The following is a 23182-nucleotide window of genomic DNA, read 5'->3' as shown; positions in this document are numbered from 1 at the left end:
TTCAGATTCCTGCTGCATTTACTTCCCAGTAACGATACAAAATAACTTGGAGTTGTAAGCTAAATAAACACTTTCTCTATGAGGTTGGTTTTGTCAGAGTATTTTATCACAGCAACAGGAAATACAATTAAGACTTTAATGATCATTTATATATTATAAAATTACAAGTTATGGAAGAACTACATCCTTGAAGCAGTCACTACTGTTCTCAGAGTCATCATAAGCTGTTATCTTGCTCTGCATTTGCCATAGTGGATCCAATGTTCAATAGTCAAAGTTTACTACTATAAATTCACCACCTGTCTTCCTTTTCTATTTTTCTGTGACTCATCTGACTTCATGACTATAAAGTTTTTTGGTTGTCCCACTATATCTAATTCTGATAGAAAGGCTTGTGTCATGTGGTTTTCTATACTGTTTATACCACAATCTCCCAATTTTCACTTGAGAGAAGCAATGTGACCTAAATGATGTTACTAATTAGGTGGCTTATGACATGAAACAAAATTTACCACAATATTTTTCAAAATCTTTAAGTTAGAGCATATTAGTATAAATTTAAAATGTGAATAACAGAGAATATTAATGTATAATTAAATCAATATTCACATTTGATAATTTAAGTAAATTATTCATCCAATCTAAATATTTTTATAACTAGGTTTAACCTAAAGCACAAGCACTCACACCAGAACTACGCAAATGTTTAAATAAAGCATTGAATAAAAGCCATTGTTTATATTAGATATATCTTTATATTTCACCTTTTGTTTCCTCTTAGTCTTTAAATTTTGTATATTATTTCCTCTGGTGGGTGAATAAGAATGACACTCATAGGCTCATATATTTTAATGTTTCATATTCATGGAGTTGTATTCTTTGACAAAGACCAGGAGATGTGGCCTTATTAAAATAATTTTGGCAGTGTTGTGAGAAGTATAAAGTTTTAAAAGCCAAGCCAAGCCCAGCATATCTCTCCTCCCACTGTTTTTGGATCAAAATCGTTCAGCTACTTCTCTGCCAGCAAGTCCACCTGCTGATAATGGATTAAATGTCTGAAACTGTAAGCAATCTCCAACTAAATGCTTTCTATTATGAGAGTTGCCTTGGTCATGATGTCTAGACAAAGTAATAGAACACTAACTAAGGCAAATATTTGTACATGAGAATTAGTATTCTCATATTGGTTTAAAATGTGAGCCTCTGGGCTCTTCCTTCTGCCTCCATTCATTTACTACAACATTACTGATTATAACCTCTAGAAACATACACCCAAATTAACACTATCTTCTGTGAGTTTTCTTCATCCTAGTGTTTTTATCATTGTCATAGGAAAAGTTACTATTAGACTATTCAATGCCACGAGAATTATTAGAAAGTGATTTTGACTAAGGAATTTTTTATAAATTTCCTGTTAACACGACATCTCTTAGATTTCAACAGCATTTGAAAGATGAAATATCTATGTTTATAGTCCTATAAAATGTGGATAGAAACTTTCTAGTACTAAATGTAGGCTTTCCCAAAATTATAATCTTTTGTGTGAAAATAATATTTCTTGAATTAAAAATCACATAAAATGGATCTTTTTGTTGTTGTTTCACCCAACTTTGATATGGATTTAGGTGTACTTTTGGGATTCTAAATACAGTATAGTTTTTTTTTTTGTTGTTGTTGTTGTTTTTGTTTTTGTTGTTGTCGTTGCTGTTTGGTTTTTTTTTTTTGTATGACAGAACAATTTATTTTCATTTTTTTGTTTTTGCCTTTTTTATTTAATTTAATTTTTTTACAGTCCAGATTTTATCTATCTCCAGGTCCAATCTCTGACTTTTTCACATCGCATACCTCCTCCCCTGACTCCACAAGGATATTCCCACTCACCCACCCACTCCCAATCAGACCTCTAAACTCTCTGGGGCCTCCAGTCTCTTGAAGGTTAGGTGCATCTTCTCTGACTGAGTAGAGACCCAGCACTCTTCTGCCACAGGGGTCAGCAGTTTCTGTCCATTGGTCAGGTATAAATATCTGCATCTGACTTTTTCAGTTGTTTCAGAGAGCAGTCATGATAGGCCCCTTTTGTGAATACACATAGCCTCAGTAACAGTCTTAGGCCTTGGGACCTCCCCTTTAATTGGACACCAATTTGGACTTGTTGCTGGACCTCCTCTTCCTCAGATTCTTCTCCATTTTAGTCCCTCTAGTTCTTTCAGACAGGACCAATTCTGGGTCACTGTTTTTGGGATGACTACTTCATCCTTCATGTTTGTGCTTCAAAGGGAAATTCTACAGTTTCCTGGATACTAGCCAAAGATAAAAATGGCTGTTTCATAAAGAAAGAATATGAATATTCAGAATACTGAAAATGTGGCCAGTATACTCATATTGCTTTTGTGAGTTTCACCTACCAAAGAAAGACATAAAGAAAGCCATGTGGCAACTCATTACTTAGTGAATATCTTATACAAATAGTATCATTCAGACTTACAGAGTCTGAATGTTGAGATTAGCAACAAATATGCTGGACACTGGCCAAAAAGACATGACACATATCTGGCTATTACAAAACCTGCCCTTTGGTGAGCTGTCTTTTATAGCTACATGCTAAGGGGCATCATTCCAGCTATAGACATAAAGGACTGTTTGGATATTCCTTGAATAAATGCAGAAGTGTAAGGGACTTGCATGAAATTGCGATTTAATAGATTACTAAGTTCTAAAACTATAAATATCTTTCTTAAATCTATGATTTACTGAATCATTTTGTAATTAGATTTTGAGAGAAACTCGTGTCGATTTTTTTTATCTGTGGAAAGTAGTACACTTGTTTTCCATAATATATATATATATATATACATATATATATATAAAGTGTGTGTGTGTGTGTGTGTGTGTGTGTGTGTGTGTGTGTGTGTGTGTGTACTTATGTGGTACTTATAACTTTGTGAAGAGGGACAGATGGATGGGAAGCTTTTTAAGTTCAAAATGATTTTCCTGAGTCATATTAAATTTGTTGTATGTTCAGGATAAATTTCCATCTGACATGAACAAGAAACAAAACAAATCAATGTTTAATGTAATGCTGCTATTTTATCTTAGGATATCTTAAGAGTCTTCTTTTATTCTCAAAAATTGTGTGTTCCATTCTCATGGTCTTCAGGGTTGTACTGACAATAGTCTACTGATTACACCTGAAATGTTAATTTTAGTTTTGACATGTCTCCTTTTATTTTATGTCACTGTATAAGTACTAATAAAATTAAAAAAAATCTCATTTTGAGGTGTATTAAATATGATATGTAAATTAACTCTATTAGTTAATCCCAATCATGTGGAAAAGAAACATGCCTACACATTTGACATATAACATTTAATATATTAAGTCACAAATGGCTACTAAATTATTAGTTTTTTCCTTTAATAGGAAATTTTTCCCTATTATATCTCACATCATTTAGGTTACTATCTCTAGCAGAAATACAACTCAATATTAGATTACAAGCTCTTGTGTTTATAGCTCTTGATAACTTATATTAAAAAAAGACTCTTTGTACACTGCTTCTGAAAACAAGTTTTCCTGGGCATATTAGTGGACATTTGATATCCTAGTACTGCAAAAGCTGAGGTAAAAAGAAGTTCAAGTAGATCACTTCATACCAATAAAATTAAATATAAAAGATAAAAATAAAACTGTGAACAAAAACGAAAATACTACAGACTTCCATTCACATCAATGCCACTTACTACCATATGGAAAATATGTGTTGGTACAATAGGTCAAACTTAGGACTCTTGCCATGCAAGGTTAGCGCTCTTCCATCAACAATCCCCAGCACTCCTTAGAGACAAATCCAGAATATGGCAAATACATAGGCGATGCCAGCAACAAACCACTAAACTGAGAATGTGACCCCCGTTGAAGAAATCAGAGAAAGAACTGAAAGAGCTGAGGGGCTTGATACCCCATATGAACAACAATGCCAACCAACCAGAGCTTCCAGGGACTAAGCCACTACCCAAAGACTATACATGGACTGACACTGGGCTCCAAATTCATAGGTAGCAATGAATAGCCTAGTAGGGACACCAATGGAACGGGAAGCCCTTGGTCCTGCCAAGCCTGGACCCCCAGTGAATGTGACTGTTGGGGGAAGGGCAGTAATGGGGGGAGGATGGGGAGGGGAACACCCACATAGAAGAGGAGGTGGAGGGGTTAGGGGGATGTTGGCCTGGAAACCGGGAAAGGGAATAACATTTGAAATGTAAATAAGAAATACCCAATTTAATAAAGATGGAGAAAAAATAATATAATACTTTATTAGTTACTTTTGTGTTGCTATGACTATAGGTCTGAATGAAGCAAGCTAAGGAAGAAAATATTTATTGTGACTCTTGGTTTCTGCCTATCATGTTAGGAAACACATGATGTAGGAGTTCAGTTCCTGGTAGCAGGAGTGTATAGTGGGGGATGTGCAAATCCTGTCAGGTCAGGAAGGAGAGAGCTTCAATCTATTGACAGTCAGTCTATAATCTTCATCGGCCTTCTTGTAACCAACTTCTTCAACTAGCTGGACCCATCCTTCTATATATTCCTGAGTCTCCCAACTGACACTACCAGAGATCATAGGGTCACTCAGATCATGACCATATGGAAAACACTCCATATACAATTAATGAAGGATCTGCAAGATGGAAAGCCTTGGAAAATTAGGATAAGTAAGAGAACTTAGAATCAAAAGACCATGTAATAGTAACTCAGTTACATGAAATAGCTTGAACTAAAGAAATAATCAAAAGGAAATTATATTTGTGATCCATATGCATTTGTGAGGAGACAAGAGTGGAAAGATAATGTTGGTTGAAAGGAAATTACTTCTGTGTGGTGAAAGTGGGCTCAATTTAATTGTAATGACTGTACAAGTCCCTGGATACACCTGAATCTATCTAACTGCATATCTTAAAGTGTTAATTTTATGATACAAGAGTTACCTCAACAAAGCTGCATAATGCAATTGAGAAACACTGTTGGAAATAATACACATCTACTACCAGAAAACTGGAAAAAGAAAATAACCTCTGATGGTGAGAATGTGGACCCAGTGAATAAAAAGAACATTGTTGATTCCCTTGACAAACGTGTGGCAAACTGTCTACTTAATGTTTATATTTATAGCCATAGACTAGTATGACTTTCATACTAGAGAAAAGCTGTTCTATTTGCATTTTATTTCAAGTAGGCTACAAAAAAGCAAGGGAGTAAATTAGAAGCAGGATAATTGGTTAAGACAATTTTACTGATTTACACACACACACATGATTATAAAATGATTATAAATGATTATAATTTCTCATTATTTATTCCTCTATATAATTATTTTATATATATGGCTATGTGTGCACATGCTATATAGATAGTATCAACATATTTTCTAGTATAGCAGATCTCCAATATGAGAGAGAAAGCGCATCAAGTACAATATTCTCTCTCTTCAGGATGACATTAATTTGACCTCCATATGCTGTTTACTGTATAGACATTCTTGACGAAATAGTTTGAAAATAAAAACTAGTTTGTGACTTGCATTCCTTCATAGAATGCAAAATTAAAACACATTTGGAGACTGGCTCATAAAGATCCATATTTCCCTTATACAAATTTCTCTTATAGGCATAAAGAGCATAACCAGACAATTGTCTAAAGTAGCAGTGGGGTTAATTTTAAAAACCTTTGTTTTATATGAAAGATAGGCTTTCTGCTATGGATAATAACAAGAGATTTTTGCACTCTTCTTGACATGTAGAAAAAAGCTTCCCTAAAAAGTACAGACTATGAAAAAATAAGAGTAAGTTAAATATATGCCAGTGCTCAAGTAATCTTAAACTCAAAGTAACTTTTAATAATTTCATTTAAATACTTGCTTATATATTTGTGTATTTGTCTATGTATGTCTTATCTTTGTCTTCCAAGACAGCCAGAAGAAGGTGTCTTAGTTACTTTTCTCTTTTCTTTAATTAATAATTTATTTATTTATTTGCATCCCAAATGATGCCCCTCACCCAGTCTCCCCTTGCACAGTTCTTCCCCATCTTCCCTTCAGCTATGAGAGAGAAGCTTGTGATATAATCCCTTACTCTGATATATAAAGCCTCTGTAGGATTAGGAGCATCCTTTCCTACTGAGGCCAGACAAAGTGACTCTTTGATACACATATGTCAGGGCCTGGGACCAGCCCAATTACGCTCTTTGGTAGGTGATCTTAGTCTCTGGGAGCTTGTAGGTGTCCAGGTTAGTTGACAGTGTTGGTCTTGCTGTGAGGATGCTATCTATTTGATGGCCTTCAGTCCTTCCCCTAACTTTTCTATAGGGGTCCTTGACCTCTGCCCAGTTTTGGTCTGTTGGTATCTGCATCTGTCTCAGTCAATTTCTGGATAGAGCGTCTTAGAGGGCTGCTATAATAGGCTCCTTTATGCAAGTATAACAAGTGAGGGCTTGTGCCTGCCCATGGGATGGGTCTCAAAATGGGCCAGTCACTGGTTGATCATTTCTTCAATCTCTTTTCCATCTTTGTCCCCAAATTTCTTTTAGACAGGAGCAATTTTGGATCAAAAGTTTTGTTAGGTGGGTTGCTATCGCCATCCACCTAGAGGTCTGTTCTGTCTACTGGCAGTGGTATCTTCGGCTTCTATATCCCAACTGTTTGGTATTTCTGCTGAGGTCACCTTCATTGGCTCCTGGGACCCTCCCTCAAATGAAGTCTCTGGGATATTTTAGAGAATCCCCCTATGTCTGATTCCTGGTAGGTGCATATTTCAATTCATTCTCCTGGTCCTCTGGGATTCTCTCTTGTCTTTCTCCATGCTGCTGTAATGAAACCTTATGACAAAGATAACTTATAAAATAAAATCCTTTAACTGGAGGTTTGTTCTCAGTTTCAGAGGGCTAGTCCATTTATACCATTGTTAGGAGTAGAGCAGCAGGTTCTACAGCAATAGCTATAGAATTGCAATCCACGATCAGGAGTAGGGATGGTGGCAGGGAGGGAGAGAGAGAGGAATGCTATGAGATTTAGCAACATAAAACCCACCTATAGTGACACATTTCCTTCAAAAATACAATAATTCTTCCTTAATTCACAAAGGAATACACAAATACATAAATAAGAACTAAAATTGAAAGATAAGTATTACCTTTGGTTTAAAACAGTTCCACCAACTAGTTAACAAACACTATGAGATATGACAATCATTCTCATCAAGATTGTCACAGAACGCTTCAGATTCTCAATAGCTAGACTTACTGTTAGTTGGGGGCACCTGATTTGGATGGGGAGAACCCAACTTGGGTTCTTCAGAAGACAGGAAATGCACTCTATTTCTGAGAAATCTCTGCTGTTTTAGGTTTTTTTTCTTCTTGTTTTTTTTAAATATACCAAAATATTCTGAAAATATTAAGGAATTTGGTGAATATATTCTGTCTTTTCTATCATTATTTTCAAAAATGGAAATAATATAATTACTCAGTTTGAAATAAAAATACTTTGGAGGATTTTATCCAGATACATGTGTTTAAAGATGTGGAAATACAGTTATCTTTCCTGTTGTAGTAGGATTACAAATGAGTTAAGTAAATCTTGGTTAAAGAACAATGATATGATCACTACTTAGTTCAGGACATCCTATGGCAGTTGAACACCCAAGGCTGGCTGAAGAACACAAATTGTAATGGATATTCAAAGAAACAAAAAGTGAGAAGAAAATTTAAATTTGTTTGTAAAGGATGAGTAGTGTAGAGGCTGTTTCTGAGACAAGTTTAGGGAGGAATGAATATTTTTAAAGTACATCATACGGAATTCTCAATAATTACTAATAATTGGGTTTTAAAAATGCTTAAAGCCTCCCCTCATTTATACTTCCTTCTGTCTGTCTTGTGTTTGCAGCTCTAGCTGCCTAATTTCTTAATGAAATAATGATCATCTGCATTGGCAATCACAAAAGGTGTAGTACTGCTATTTAACAATGATAGATGTAAAGTACTTTTTATCCAGCAACATGGCTGCTCTGGCAAGGAATTACTTACAAAACCCTTGTAGATCTGTGTGATCCAGCTGGAAAGTCACATATTTAATATGAACAAATATTTTGCATGTATATTTAATATAGAAACGAAGATGATGTTTGTAGAAGATAGCAGCCATATTTGAAACAGACTTCTAATTAAGCATCAGGCAAAGTGATGAATCAGAGAAAGAATTGTTAAAATGGTGAGAGATTGAATATGGCCAACAAAAACAGCACAGAAAATATACAAAACAGGAATTAGACAGTGGCAGCAGCATAAGGAAGGAGAGAGAGAGAGAGAGAGAGAGAGAGAGAGAGAGAGAGAGAGAGAGCACTTTACTGGGACAATTTTTTTTTTCGGAGCTGGGGACCGAACCCAGGGCCTTGCGCTTCCTAGGTAAGCGCTCTACCACTGAGCTAAATCCCCAGCCCCACTGGGACAGTTTTATAGAGACAAGTTGCAGGTGAGGAAAGAACTATCCAGAGAATTAGAAGAAGCCAGAAGATTAGAACAGATTGCAAGAGTTAGTTTGATGCCAAGTAAAGCAATTCAGTCAAAAGCCAAGGGAAGCCTGTTGGATTCAGTCAACTCGAAGAGGAGTTTGGACCAGAACAACTGAGTTGAACCACCAAGCCAGAGTTCAAAAAGAACTGTAAAGGGTGATTATATTCAGCTGTAAGCCCCAAAGCTGAAAATTACATGTGTGTGTGTGTGTATGTGTGTGTGTGTGTGTGTGTGTGTGTGTGTGTGTGTGTAGTGTGTGTGTGTGTGTTGTGTGTGTATGAACTTTTACATCTGGTACCAATATTATAGGGCAAGAAGAATAGTCACCAATATTGCTCAAAACAGAGAACATATGACAGAAATGCTGCAGAGGACAGACAGGACATATCTGACAGAAAGCTCCAGAAGAAAAATTTATATCTGACAGAAAACTGCAAAGGAAAATTTGCTTGAGATCCTCTTCAGAGGACATATCAGTTCTTTCAGCTTGATTGGTGGCCTAAAGAAACTTGGGGGAGTTTGGAGACACTGAAGCCTTGAGCTCAGAGCATAGAATGACAAAGGAGTCTCTGAGATAATGAATCAGATTAAGCTACCCCAAAAGTTAGTTTTAATTATATAAATAGACTTTTCTTGAATTAAAAAAAAAATGGGAAACTTCATTTCAGACACCTTGCAACTAAGGGTAGGTGTTCAGGGAAAAGAAATGTTTCTTGAAAAAGCCACCACAGTGCTTACTGAAATTTTAACAACCAAAGTAAACCCTACTCTACTTTAAATTGGAATCTTTATATTTTTCCTATTAAAAGTAGTTGTAAAGAATAGTTATACACCAACAAAAATAGTTATGATTCTACAAAGCCTTAAGAAATAAGAGACAAGGAAAAGAGTAGGAAGTGTCTAAATGTGAGCCTATGGTACCTAATGAAATATAGTCAGCCTGATGGAACCTAAAGAGCCACATCTTAATATAATTGAGGAAAGGCAAACATCCCTACTGGCTTTCCTAGTTACCTAGGAACAAGTACCAAAAAATAGTGAAAATTCACAAAATAAATGACTGGCTTGGAATCCTGATAAATACAAGGTATTTAACATTTTAAATAACCAATAATAACTTCTGGAATGCATTCACCCATGAAAGTAACTTTCATCCCCCTGGAGAAACTGTCTTCTCAGAGGCTTACTGATAAATAACACAACCTTTCTAGCTCTTTCTGAACTCTGCTTGGCTGGTTCGCAAGAGCTACTCTGGCTCAAATTCCTCTCCAAGATGATTCAATCTGACTTTTCTCAGCTTCTCTGTTAATTGTTCTTTTTGACCTCAAGCTAACTCTGACAATTTGTTCTAATCTTCTGATTCCTTCTTATTCCCTGGCTTCAACTGCCTCTGCTAACCTACAGTGAACCACATGAACTCATGAATGAACTCAAAGAGGTCCACTGCACAGCACCCTCTGCTCCGACTCCAAATTGAGTCAACTCTCCAGTGAATGGATTCACTGACTGAACTGTCTTCCCTCTCTCTGCACTGATCTTAAAGAGCGTTTCTCCTGAGATTAGGGAATATTTTATCCATAATTCCTTCTATTATTTTTTATCTAATTCTACATGTTGCCTGCCTCTCAATTGGAAGTCACTATTTGCCATTAAATATATGTACAAATGGGTTCCAGACAGAGGGATTAAAGGTGTGTCCTAAAGTCATGTCTGCATTCCAGATGGATAACATAGAACTAGAAAGTATTTGGAAGAGAAGCCTGTTACTAGATTAAAATTGCTCTGCATTTTGCTCCTTTCTGTGTAAGAAAAAAAATATCCAAAAACAAAAGCAACAAAAAATACATAGCATAGTTTAGCTATTACAACAAAAAGAATTATCAATCCTATATGTTTAATATTCTAAATGTCCTTAATCTTAACAACCTGAATGTCTTAATTAAGATTGGTTGATGCAATCTTATTTATTAATTCTTGATATTAGTGCTTGAGCCATTGGAGATCTGTTTAGGAAATTTCCCCCCTGTGCCAATGAGTTTAAGGCTCTTTCCCACTTTATCTACTATTAGATTCAGTATATCTGGTTTTATGTGTCCTTGATCCACTTGAACTTGAGTTTTGTGCAAGGTGATAAATATTGATTTATTTTCAATTTTCTGCTTGCAGACAGCCAGTTAGACCAGCACCACTTATTGAAGATGCCTTCTTTTTCCATTGTATAATTTTTGGTTTCTTTGTTAAAGATCAATTGTCCATCAGTCTATGATTTTATTTCTGGAATTTCAATTCTTTTCAAATCATCAACTTGTTTGTCTCTGTGCCAATACCATGCAGTTTCTATCACTATTTCTCGGTAGTATGATTTGAGGCCAGGGATGGTGATTTCCCCAGATATTCTTTGAATGTTAAGAATTGTTTTGTCTATTCTGGGTTATTTGTTTTTCCACATGAAATTAAGAATTGCTTTTTCCATGTTTTTAATGAATTGTGTTGGAATTTTGATGGGGATTGCAGTTACTCTGTAAATTGATTTTGTTAAGATGGCCATTTTACTAGGTTTATCCTACTAGTCCATGAATGTGGGAAAGCTCTCCATTTTCTGAGGGTTTCTTCCTTTTTTTTTTTATTTATTGAGAGACTAGAAGTTCTTGTCATACAGAACTTTCACTTGTTTGGTTAGAGCTACCCCAGGATATTTTATAATATTTATGACTATTGTGAAGCACGTAATTTCCCTGAGAAAGAAGGCCTTAAGATACACAAGAGGGAGCTTCTGAGTAAGAGCAAATTTCATTGGGGAGATATGGATGAAGCTCTTTAATACGTGCTGTGTACAAATAGTTCCAATTGTGCAATCAGAGCCATGAACCATAATTAAAGTTGTTAGCTTTCCGTTCATTTTTTTGTATTAGTCTTTTTCGATTTTATGCCACTATTACTTTTAAAATCTGTTTGCTTTATTTGTTTTTTTTTGGTTTTATTCATTTACAAGTCTACAGGCAAGACGAAAGTGGCTTGAATTATTTAGAGGGACACTTTTCCATTTCCAGCTTATATTTTGAAATGATTAAATATTTCAAAACAATTTTAAATTTATATAATACTTATTTTCAATCTCAGCAATATCTGACATACCATCATATATATTTTTATTTATCTAAAAATATTATGTATCAGTATGGGAAAATTAATGAATAGTTTCTAGTTGATATCCTATAAGTCATTTTTTTCACTGATTCTAAGAAAAAGCAAAAGTGCAAACAATAAATTGTATGTTACAAAATATTGTATAAGTGCCAGATGACTGTATCCCTCAATGTGAAGGAAGAACTCAACTAAAAACTAGGAAATAATGAGCAAATTAAGAAGTAATATTTTCAATGCTACTAGTAGAAGAATTTCTTTGAAGAAAAATCTCACTCTTTATCTATAACCTCAGGTGATATTTCACAAGAACAAAAAATGTGACCATGAGCTATGATCCTTTAACCCCTCAAGAGCACTTCTGAAATTCTGTCAGCTCTCCTCATTTGCAAACATGATCAGTTGCTGTACCATACAGAAATGCCTACCACTATAACCTATTACAGTATAAAATGTGACCTTTGTAGTAGGATGTAAAAGATGAAGAAAGAATTCAGTCCTCTCTTTTCTAGACATGTAGTAGGATAGTACTCTGTTATTTGCATTTGGTATAACCACACGCCTTGTTTAATCATAGAAATTTTAGCACTACAACATATATAAAGAACTCAAGAAGGTAACCTCCAAAATCCCAAATGACCTAATCAAAAATTGGTGTAGAGAACTAAAAAGAGAATTCAAAGCAGAAGAATCTCATTTGGCCAAGAAGCACTTAAAGAAATGTTCATAGTCCTTAGTCAACAGGAGCACGCAAATCATAACTGCCTCGGCCAGAGGAGGTTCAGAGTAGACCAGGAAGGGGACGAAAGAATGGGGGACAGGAGCACAAAGAAGAGCAAATATGTGTTCTGATCAAGCTCTCAAAGTTTATTTCAAAAAACAGTGGCTTATAAAGACTAGCATGCGAGAAGGTGACCCAGGACAATCCATCACTGCCACCACCCTTCCTATAGCCCTAAACCATAAATTGCAGGTATACACTAATAAGAACAGACAACTGGCTAGGTTTGTCAAGGCTGGAGGCTATCACTGGCTTTAATTTTCCTAGAGATAGGGACCATAAAATGAGCAGAGCATTCCTGAGAAGAATTCCTGAGATTAGCTTGCTTGGCTCCTGGCACAAAACTACCCTGAGATCTACCTTATACCAATCAGAATGGCTGAGATAAAAAAGGTCAGGTGACAGCCCATGTTTGAGAGAACATGGAGAAAGAAACATTACCCTATTGCTGGTGGGATTGCAAACTGGATCAACCATCACTCTAGAAATCAATCTGACGGTTCTTCAGAAAATTGGAAACAGACCTGCCTAAAACCCCAGCTAATCCACTTCTGCTCATATACCCAAAGATGGACCATTTACACAATGGAATACTCTACAGCTCTTTTTTGCAGGCAAACAGATGAAACTAGATAATATCATCCTGAGTAAGGTAACTTAGACCCAAAAGGACATGCATGGTATGTACTCATTAATAAGTGAATATTAACCAAAAAAAGAGTACTGAATACTCAGGATACTGTCCACATAACTCAACAATGGTAACAAACCAAAGTACTTCAATCCCACTTGGGAAGGAGAAGAAAGCAGATGGCAGGCAGAAGAGAGAACTTAGTGGGAGAGGGGACAGAGATGGGTGAGGGGAAATGGGATCATGACCAGGTATCAGGGGCAGAAGTGAAGCTCCGAGGGCCAGCAGAATGAAAATATACATGTTCAGGAGGTAGGAGGTGGGGGACCCTCTAGAGTGTACCAAGAACTTGCAGGCGAAAGAATCTCAAGACTCAAAGGGAGGGACCTTAGATGAAATGCCCAGCAGTGGTTCGAGGGAACTGGTAGAATCCGTCTCTAGTAGAAAGAAAGGGCATCATGTGAAGGGATATGGTTGCCATCCAAGAGTCAAAATTCTGACTCAGAATTGTCCCTGTCTAAAAGAACTGTAGGGAAAAAAATGCAGAAGAGACCGAAAGAAAGGAGGTGTAGTGACTGACCCAAATTGGGACCCATGTCAAAGGGAAGCTTCAAGCCATGACACTATTACTGATGCTATGGTGTAATTACAGACAGGAGCCTAGCATGGCTGCTTTCATAAAAGCCCAACAAGCAGCTGACTGTATCAGAATTAGGGAGACTGTTGTTGATTAGGGAAAGTCTGGAAGAATGTGAGGAGAATTTGTGAGAGAAAGCCTGGTAAGACTCAGCTAAAGCTCTGAAGACCCTAAAGGAATGGTAGGAGCTTTGTCTGCTCCCAGCACCAGGCCCCTTTCACTTAGCCAAAGCCCCCCACAGCCCTTCCCCCACCCAGTAGAGAGATCTGTGGCCATCAGTTACATAGGGGCAACATCCAAAGCCCTTCCATGTGTAGATGAGGCATCCCTAACCTCTCAGTTCAAGCCAATACGAAGCACCCACTGTCAGACCCCAACCTACTCCAAACTTTATATAAAGCTTCTATCTAGAAGGTATAAAGGTGTGTAAGAATGACTACATCACCTGAGAGCTTGTCATAAGAGCTTTAACAACAGGGAAGAGAACTGGTCTCCCTAAATGCCACCAGAAGTTCCCCATAACGCACTGCTAGCTAGTCAGTCTGCAGTCAGCTCCGTCCAGTGCAGCCTGTGTGTAGACTTGGAGTAACAACAATGGGAGAGGCAGAGGTGGAGGCAACTGAAGCAGTGGAGACATCAGAGGAGGCGATTTCCCCTCCCTGCTAGCATTCTTGTCCTTTGCCTGAATTCTTTCACCTGGCCTAGCCAACGATCTCCATGGAAGGCCTCCAATATGCAGGCCCACAGAGGGAAACCGTATAAAAATACCAGCAGTCTCAACAAACTTGGACACCCAGATCTCTTAAACACTGAGCCACCAACCAGGCAGCATACAACAGCTGGTTTGAGGCCCTGGACAGCAGAGAACTATCTGGTTTGGACTCAATGAGAGAAGATGCATCTAACCCTTGAGAAATTTGAGGCTTTAGGGAATGGGGAGGTCTGGAAGGGTGTGGGGTGTGTGGAGGTGTGGGGGCTTCAGTAGGGCAGAGGACTGGGTTGAGGAACTGCCAGAGGGCATAAGGGAAGGGGGTAGTAACTGGAGTGTAAAGAAAGATTAAATAGGACAATGACGACGATGACAACAACAACAACAACAACAACAACAATAATAATAATAATAATAATAATAAAATAAAAGACCTTGCTTCATTCCTTCTTTGCTCCCCTATCTTCAGTGAGGCATTTACTTTCTGTCCTTGCATCATTTTGCATCTTATATGAAGTTACATAAGGACCATCACAAACATTCCTTTTAATGTTTGACCTTTAATGCTCAGCTAGTCTGACACTATCTAATTTTGTCACTATAATAAATCATCCTTACTTTGGTGATGTGAGTAATAGAGCACATACCTAGTATTAATGAGGATTTGTGTCCCATCCCCATTACTGAAATCAAGTAGATTAATTAATTACCTAATAAAACTGGCAAATATTATTGAGAATTGTCTCTATGGGAATCCACAAATGCATTGTTTGTTGATTTAGGAAGTATTCCTTTGCTGGACGAAGTACGTTACTGAGCCAGTCTTTTTGGTTACAAAGAAATACTCCAATCCTTGGTGGCTCTGTTTGCTGCTTGTAGTTCATGATGTATGTTCCTACTTTTTTATCCCCAGCCTCCATGCCATCATGGATTGTTATACTTTGTAAACCATAAAACAAAATAAAACTACTTTGTGATAAGTTTCCATGGTGACAGTGTTTTATTAGAGTATTAGGCAAATGTCTTATACTGTGTGCATAATTTTCATCATTATCGTTTGCATCAGAGAGCTCATTCCATTATTGATGGCAGTATCTCCCATGAGCTAGGTGTGCCTGATCGATCTTAATAACTCATTACTTTTATTGTGCTATTCTTCACAGCTTCAGTTAGAGTAATTGGAAGTATTTCTCACATTGATACTATCGCATACATGTGATACCAGATCATTGGGATGGCAAACCTTTGGTATTTATGCCCCTGTAGTATTGCAATACTTTCAGTAGTAGTTTTGTTGTTGATAGATTTTTGAACCATGGTTAGCTTTCATGTTAATATTTTCTTCTAAATAACTATCTTATCAGTTGTCACCAAATCCCAATCCCTTAGCATCTTTAGAATTTCACCTTCCTAATTTCAGAGTTATAATAATCTTGTAAGACTTCTACATGGAGCACAAATTGTGAGTGAGTGTGTGTGTGTGTGTGTGTGTGTGTGTTTGTGAGTATGTAAATTATAGAGCATATATAAAAATATGAGATCTAAGTCTATTCTTATAAAAATGTGTAGGTGTGTAAGATGGATTCAGAAGTAATATCAGTTCTTATATACTATATTTTAAATATTCTATAAAATTGATGTTACCAGATGCTTACCAACGGGTTCCTACATGGGGATGAAACTTGGTGTATTTACAGGAAACTTTAAGAGCAAAAGAATGACATGAGAGATGGTGCACTTTACCTGAATTATGGTAAGAAGATTTTCTGGTACACTAAATTAAAGAGGTCAGGTTAATGCAGCAAGGCATGGAGAGAGACATCCATGTGCCAAACACACACACACACACACACACACACACACACACACACACAAATAAATAAAATAAAAACATGAAAAACAAGAAAAAAAGAAAACTTGATTTAAGGAATATGAGGTTTAATGTATTGCAAGTAAGTTATAGTTTTGAAAAAAATATTGACACAGAATTAATGAAATGCACCTGAACTTCTAAGAAAATAGATTGTGGCAATTAACAACCTTGGGGCAAAGAAAAAATTATATAGGGATGAAAATGCAATCTCTGTAGCTTATCCAGACAAGAGATTTACACCAAAGGATGTCATATGAATGCTAAATGAATGAAAATGATTAAATAACATTTGAGAGATGGCAGAAGTGGATGTGTGCATGAGAATATGGTATAAAAGAAGGAACTCCTCTTTAACAAGCAGAATATATCACAAAGTTAAAAACAACGATCACTTACAAAGTCACAGTGATTTTGACAGCATACAAAAAACCTAGAACAACCAAGGTCAGATGAAATTCAGGAGATGGGTATGAATTCCCACTTATAGGAAAGAAGCTGATGGCAATCTATAGCTGTATGAAAGTATCAAATGTTAAATAAAATATATTTTAAAAGAATGAGAGGATGGTGAAAGGACTATGTCAATCAAGTCTTTACACAGAAGGCAAGGCACCTGGTGTCCCATTTTCAGTCACAGAAAAAGATAAGAAGAGTCTTATTTTTAAAGATTATGGAGATAGGAAATAAATCAAAAGTGGTTCTTTTATTCAGTTGGAATAAGGTTGCAGGTATTACTAAAGCTCATAAACCTATGCACATGTATCACTTTGCTTAAATAAAAAAGAAACAATAACAATCTATCTCATGGTCAAAGCTCATCAGCATATCTTCTGATTGATTAAGAGCCATGAGTAAAAAGAGTATTGGCCTTGTTAGGAATCTCAGCTCTCTGTGGAATGATTTAAACCTGGACATTTCATTTTGATGCCTTAACATTCCCTAATCTTGAAAGTGCAAACACTGGCTACATCTGATTCATAATAGTGAGAGGAACTAACAGGTCCGAGTAGCTAAGTGCTTAACTTTGGAACAAGCACAGGCTTGTAGACTATTACAATGGAAACAACAGAAAGATAAAGAACATAGATTATGTGAGAATGCTACTTTGGGATGTTTTACCATCTCCGGTTTATCATGAAGAGTCAATGCAAAGAATATATAGACATCATTCTACTTTAAGCAGTAATTGCATCCCCACCAAAAGTTAGTGCATCTAAAATATTCAAAGATAACATTCAATAAGTTGATTGTATGTTCCTATAGCTATTTAAAAGTATTTTCTAACACATTATACAAACTAGGGTGACACTTTTTAAATTAAATTTATTTATTTATTCCATTTACAAGAAAATATCAGCCCTCTTTCTCCTCTCAGTATCTTCTCACACAAGTTCTCTCTTTTCCATCTCTTTGGAGAAGGGGGAACCCCCTTCTATGTATCAAAGTTTCCTCTCAACCCCTGCACAACAAGTCACTTTGGGACTAGGCACATCTCTTCCACTAAGGTCAGAAAAGGCTGGCCATTCAGGGGTTGCCTATAGAATGGTTATTCTATACTTTATGGATAATATCCTTTTATAATTGAGTACATTGCTTGCATGCCCCCTTTGGTTCTGGGTAACCTCAGTCAGGGTGATATTTTCAGTCCCATATATTTGCCTGCAAAATTTATGACACTCTTCTTTTTAATGGCTGACTAGTATTCCATTGTGTAGATATACCACAATTTCTGTGTCTGTTCTTCAGTTGAGAGATATTGTTTTTCTGGCTAACACAAATAAAGTTTCTGAGAACATTGTAGATAAAGTGTCTTTGTGGACGGTGAAGCATATTTTGCGTATATGCTTGGATATAAATATTCTCAATCTTCTAAGAAACTGCCAAATTGATTTCTAGAGTAGCTGTACAAGTTAGCATTACAATCATCAGTACAGGAGTGTTCCTCTTGTTCTACAACCTCACCATAATGTACTGTACATTGAGGGTTTTTTTTTTTTTATTTTAGCCATCCTGATGGTTGCAAGCTGTAATCTCAGAGTCATTTTGATTTGCATTTTCCTAATGACAAATGACATTAAACATTTCTTTAGGTGCTTCAAGGTCATCTGTTGAGAATTATCTATTTCTTTCTTACTTTCTTTTTTTTCTTTTTTTCTTTTATAAACCTCTTCAGGTCCTTCATTCTTTTCTCTAACTCCTGCATTGAGGTCCCCTCGTTCAGTCCAATGGCTGGCTGCAATCATCATCATCTGTACCAGCAGGGATCTGGCAATGGCTCTCAGGAAACACCCATATCTGGTTCCTGTCAACAAGTACTTTTTGGGATCAGTAATAGTGACTGGGTTTGGTGGCTGCATATGGAATAGATGTATTTGCTCCCATGAGTATTTTGTTCTCCTTTCTAAGAAGGAATGAAACATCCACATTTGTTTTCCTTTTTCTTAAGCTTTTTTGATCTATGAATTTTTTCTTAGGTATTCCAAGGTTTGGGACTAATATCAACTTATCAGTGAGTGTATAATATGTGTAGTTTTTTTTGTACTGAAATACTTAGCACAGGATGATATTTTCTAGTTCCATCCATTTGATTAAGAATTTAATGAGGTCATTGTTTTTAATAGCTGAGTAGTACTCCATTGTGTAAATGTACCAAATTTTCTGAATCCATTCCTATGTTGAAGGACATCTGGGTTCTTTCTAGTTTCTGGCTATTATAAATAAGGCTGCTGTGAACATAGTAGAGCATGTGGCCTTGTTACATGTTGGGATATCTTTTGGGTGTATGCCCAGGTATAGTTGGGTCCTCACGTTGTATTATGTCCAATTTTCTGAGGAACCACCAGACTGATTTCAAGAGTGGTTGTATCAGCTTGCAATCCCACCAACAATGGAGGAGTGTGCCTCTTTCTCCACATCTTCACCTCATCATCTGTTATTCAGTTTTTGATCTTAGCCATTCAGATTGGTGTGAGGTGTTATCTCAGGGTTATTTTGATTTTCATTTCCCTGGTGACTAAGGATGCTGAACATTTCTTTAGGTGCTTCTCAGCCATTTGGTATTCCTAAGATGAGAATTCTTTGTTCAGCTCCATACCCCATTTTAATAGGATTATTTGATTCTCTGGAGTCTAATTTCTTGAGTTCTCTGTATATTTTAGATATTAGACCTCTATGAGATGTAGGATTGGTAAAAATCTTTTCCCAATCTGTTGGTTTCTGTTTTGTCATATTGACAGTATCCTTTGCCTTACAGAAGTTTTGCAATTATATGAGGTCCCATTTGTTGAATCCTGATTTTAGATTACAAGCCATTAGTGTTCTCTTCAGGAAAATTTCTATTTCCATAATTCGGTTTTTAGTTGGGTTGCTTGGATTTTTGCTGTCTAACACCATTCTTGAGTGCTTTATATGTTTTGGATATTAGCCCTCTGTGAGATTGAGTGTTCATGTAGATTTTCCCCTCTGTGGGTCCTGTCATTTTCTACTCATGTGTGTCCTTTGTCTTATAGAAGATTTTCAGTTTAATGAGGTCTTATTTATTAGTTCTTGAACTTAGTACCTGAGCCATTGGTGTTCTGTTGAGGATGCTATGTCCTGCATCAACAAATTCAAGGCTATTCCCCATTTTCTGTTCAGTTAGATTAAGTGTGTCTGGTTTTATGTAGAAGTCTTTGATCCATTTGGACTTGACTTTTATGCTGGGTAATAAATATGTATCGATTTGCATTCTTCTACATGCAGACATCCAGTTAAATCAGCACCATTTGTTGAACATACTCTTCCTTTTCCATTGTATGGTTTTGACTTTTTCATTAAAAATCACATATTTGTAGATATGTGGGTTTATTTTTGGGTCTTTGATTCAACTTCATTGATCCACCCTATTTGTTTCTATACCAATACCATGCACTTTGTACTAGTACTGCTCTGTAGTACAGCTTTAGGTGAGAGATGGTGATGCCTCCTGAAGTTCTTTAATTGTTCAGGGTGGTTTTAGATATCCAGAGATATTTGTTTTTCCATATAAAGTTGAGAATTTTTTTCAAGATCTGGAAAGAATCTTGTTTGAATTTGGATGGAAAATCCACTGAATCTGTAGATTGCTTTTGGCAAAATGGCCACTTTTGCTATATTAATCATATAGATCCATGAAAAATGGAGAAATTCAAATCTTTTGTTATCTTCCTCAATTCTTGTCTTCGGAGACTTGAAGTTCTTGTCATACAGGTCTTTCACTTGCTTGGTTAGAATACATCAGGATATTTTGTCTTATTTGTGGCTATTGTGAATGGTACTGTTTTCCTAACTTCTTTCTCATCCCATTTATCACTTGTATATATGAGGGCTACTGATGTCTTTTAGTTAATTTTTATCCAGCCAATTTGCTGATGGTATTTATTTGTTGTAGGTATTTCCAAATAGAATTTTTGGGGTCACTTATGTATATTATCACATCATCTATGAATAGTGATATTTGACTTCTGTGTATAGACTGGGTCTCATCTATTTGTCTTATTGATATAGCCAGAATTTCAAGCACTATTTTGAAGAGAGAACAGGGGAGTAGAGAACCTTGTTTTGTTCCCGACTTTAGTGGAAATGCATTAATTTTCTCTTCAATTAATTTGATGTGAGCTATCGACTCATATATTGCCTTTATCATGTTTAGGTATGCTTCTTGTATCTTTGCTTTCGGAAGTTCTTTGGATTTTGTCAAAGGCTTTTCAGTATTTAGTGAGACGATCATGGGGTTTTGATTGATTTGCTTTGATTTGCTTTCTTTCAGTTTGCTTATGTGCTGCATTTTGTTGATGATTTTCATATGTTGAAGTACTCCTGTATCACTTTGGTGAAGTCTATTGGTCATATGATAGTTGATGGTATTTTTGATGTTTTCTTGGATTCAGTTTGTGAGAATTATGTGGAGTAATTTTGCAACATTGATCATAAGGGAGACTGTTCTGATATTTCCTTTTTTTATTTAGTCTTTGCATGGTTTAGGTATCAGGGTAACTGTGGTCTGACAAATGAGTTGGGCAGTGTTCCTTCTGCTATTTTTTTTTTTTTGTGGAATAGTTTGAGGATTTTTGACATTAGCTCTTCTTTGAAAGTCTGGTAGAATTTTATGTTAAAACCCTCTAGCCCTGAACTTTTTTCCTTGGGAAATATGTAATGATTGCTTCTGTTTAGTTAGAATTTATAGGAAAATTTTAATAGTTTATGTGATCTTGATTTAGCCTTGGTAATTGGTATCTGTCTAGAAAATCATCCATTTTATTTAGATTTTTTAAATTCCTGGAGTATAGACTTTTAATGTAAAATCTAAGGTTTTCTTTAATTTTTATATTATTTATTGTTACATCTCCCATTAATTTCTGATTTGATTAATTTGGGTACTGTCTCTCTGCTTTTCAATTAGTTCGGTTGCTGATTTTCCCAAAGAACCTGTTCTTTGTATTGTTCTCTTTGTTTCTAATCGATTGATTTCAGCCCTGAATTTATTTCCTGCAATCTACTCATCCTCAGTATATTTGGTTCCTTTTATTTTTCTGAAGCCTTCAGATATATTTTAATTCATTAGTATAAGAACTCTCCTTTTTTTGACATTTGCAAAATTTATGTGAATATATTGCATATGTGAAACAGTTGCATGCATAAGGAATTAATGACTATAGCGTAATTTATTAATATTTCCATGTAATAGTTTTGTGATACTAAAATTTTCCTTATACTTTTACACTTGATACTACACTTGATCTTAGCCAAAAGGCCGAGAAGCGATCCTTATACTTTTCAGAGCTATATAACATGCTATATCAATTAGCTATATCTATACATACATATATTATTTACTTTTAATAAAAAGTATAGTTATAATATCTGGAAATTAAGGCCTTTTTTCTAATATAAATAATATAACATTTCTAATAGATAAGTTGTTACTTTAAAACATAATCCTTCTGGGCTGGAGAGATGGCTTAGTGGTTAAGAGCACTGACTGCTCTTCCAGAGGACCTGAGTTCAAATCTCAGCTGCCACCCGGTGGCTCACAACCATCTGTAATGAGATCTGATGCCCTCTTCTGGTGTGTCTGAAGACAGCTACAGTGTACTCATATATAATAAATAAATAAACAAAATAAAACATAATTCTAATACATGAACTACATTAAATATTTTACTTACTTTTAATAAATCCCTTTCTTTCCAAAAAATGTTTGTAATTGGTTTACACTGGCAACGTTAAATTAGCTAAGGCCCTTTAAATCCACTTTACTAAACCAGAATTTTGTTTAAAATATAATTTGATTTCAGCATGTAGTTTTTAGCCTACTTTTCAATTAAAAGATGGTTCTGATAGGAAATCATTGTCATGTTTATGGAATAGCTGCTTATGTACTTGGACACATGATAGTCGCTGTTTCATTGTCAAAACTTCTAAATACACAATAAGTGTTGTAGCAAAATAGCTGGTTCTGGTGGTGCCATATTGACTTGTATCCTGTTGTGTTCTAATGTTGTCCTTTAGGCATCCAGATTTCCGTGATGGCAGCTGGATTCTGAAGGCATTATCAGTTCTTGGGAACGTGAGGTTAGCCAGGGGCCAGACAATGGAAGTCAGGGTACCCTACTCTGTTGACTGTACTTCAGGCAGACCCCACTCTACATGCTATGTCAGGGATAGACCTTTCTCTAAAGGTTGTGTCCTAGTCAGAGTCAGATGGGATGGAGGCAGGTTCAATTAGGATGAGTTGATAGTCAGGGTTCCAAGCTGGTTTGTTTAGGGACCTCAAAATGTTTCACTGGGGTGGGGGGTAGGGGCAGGGGCGGGGCAGGATGCTTGAGGT

At 36.1% G+C, this 23182-nt stretch overlaps 1 pseudogene; it reads right to left on the bottom strand.

Annotated features, from left to right (window-relative positions):
- Positions 1–22034: 22034 nt before the first annotated feature.
- Positions 22035–22117, bottom strand: LOC120103311 (U2 spliceosomal RNA; annotated as a pseudogene).
- Between the last annotated feature and the right edge of the window lie 1065 nt (positions 22118–23182).

Source organism: Rattus norvegicus, chromosome 5 (genome assembly GCF_036323735.1).
Source record: "Rattus norvegicus strain BN/NHsdMcwi chromosome 5, GRCr8, whole genome shotgun sequence".
NCBI classification, from domain to species: domain Eukaryota; kingdom Metazoa; phylum Chordata; class Mammalia; order Rodentia; family Muridae; genus Rattus; species Rattus norvegicus.
This window is presented reverse-complemented; position numbering and strand designations above follow the sequence as displayed.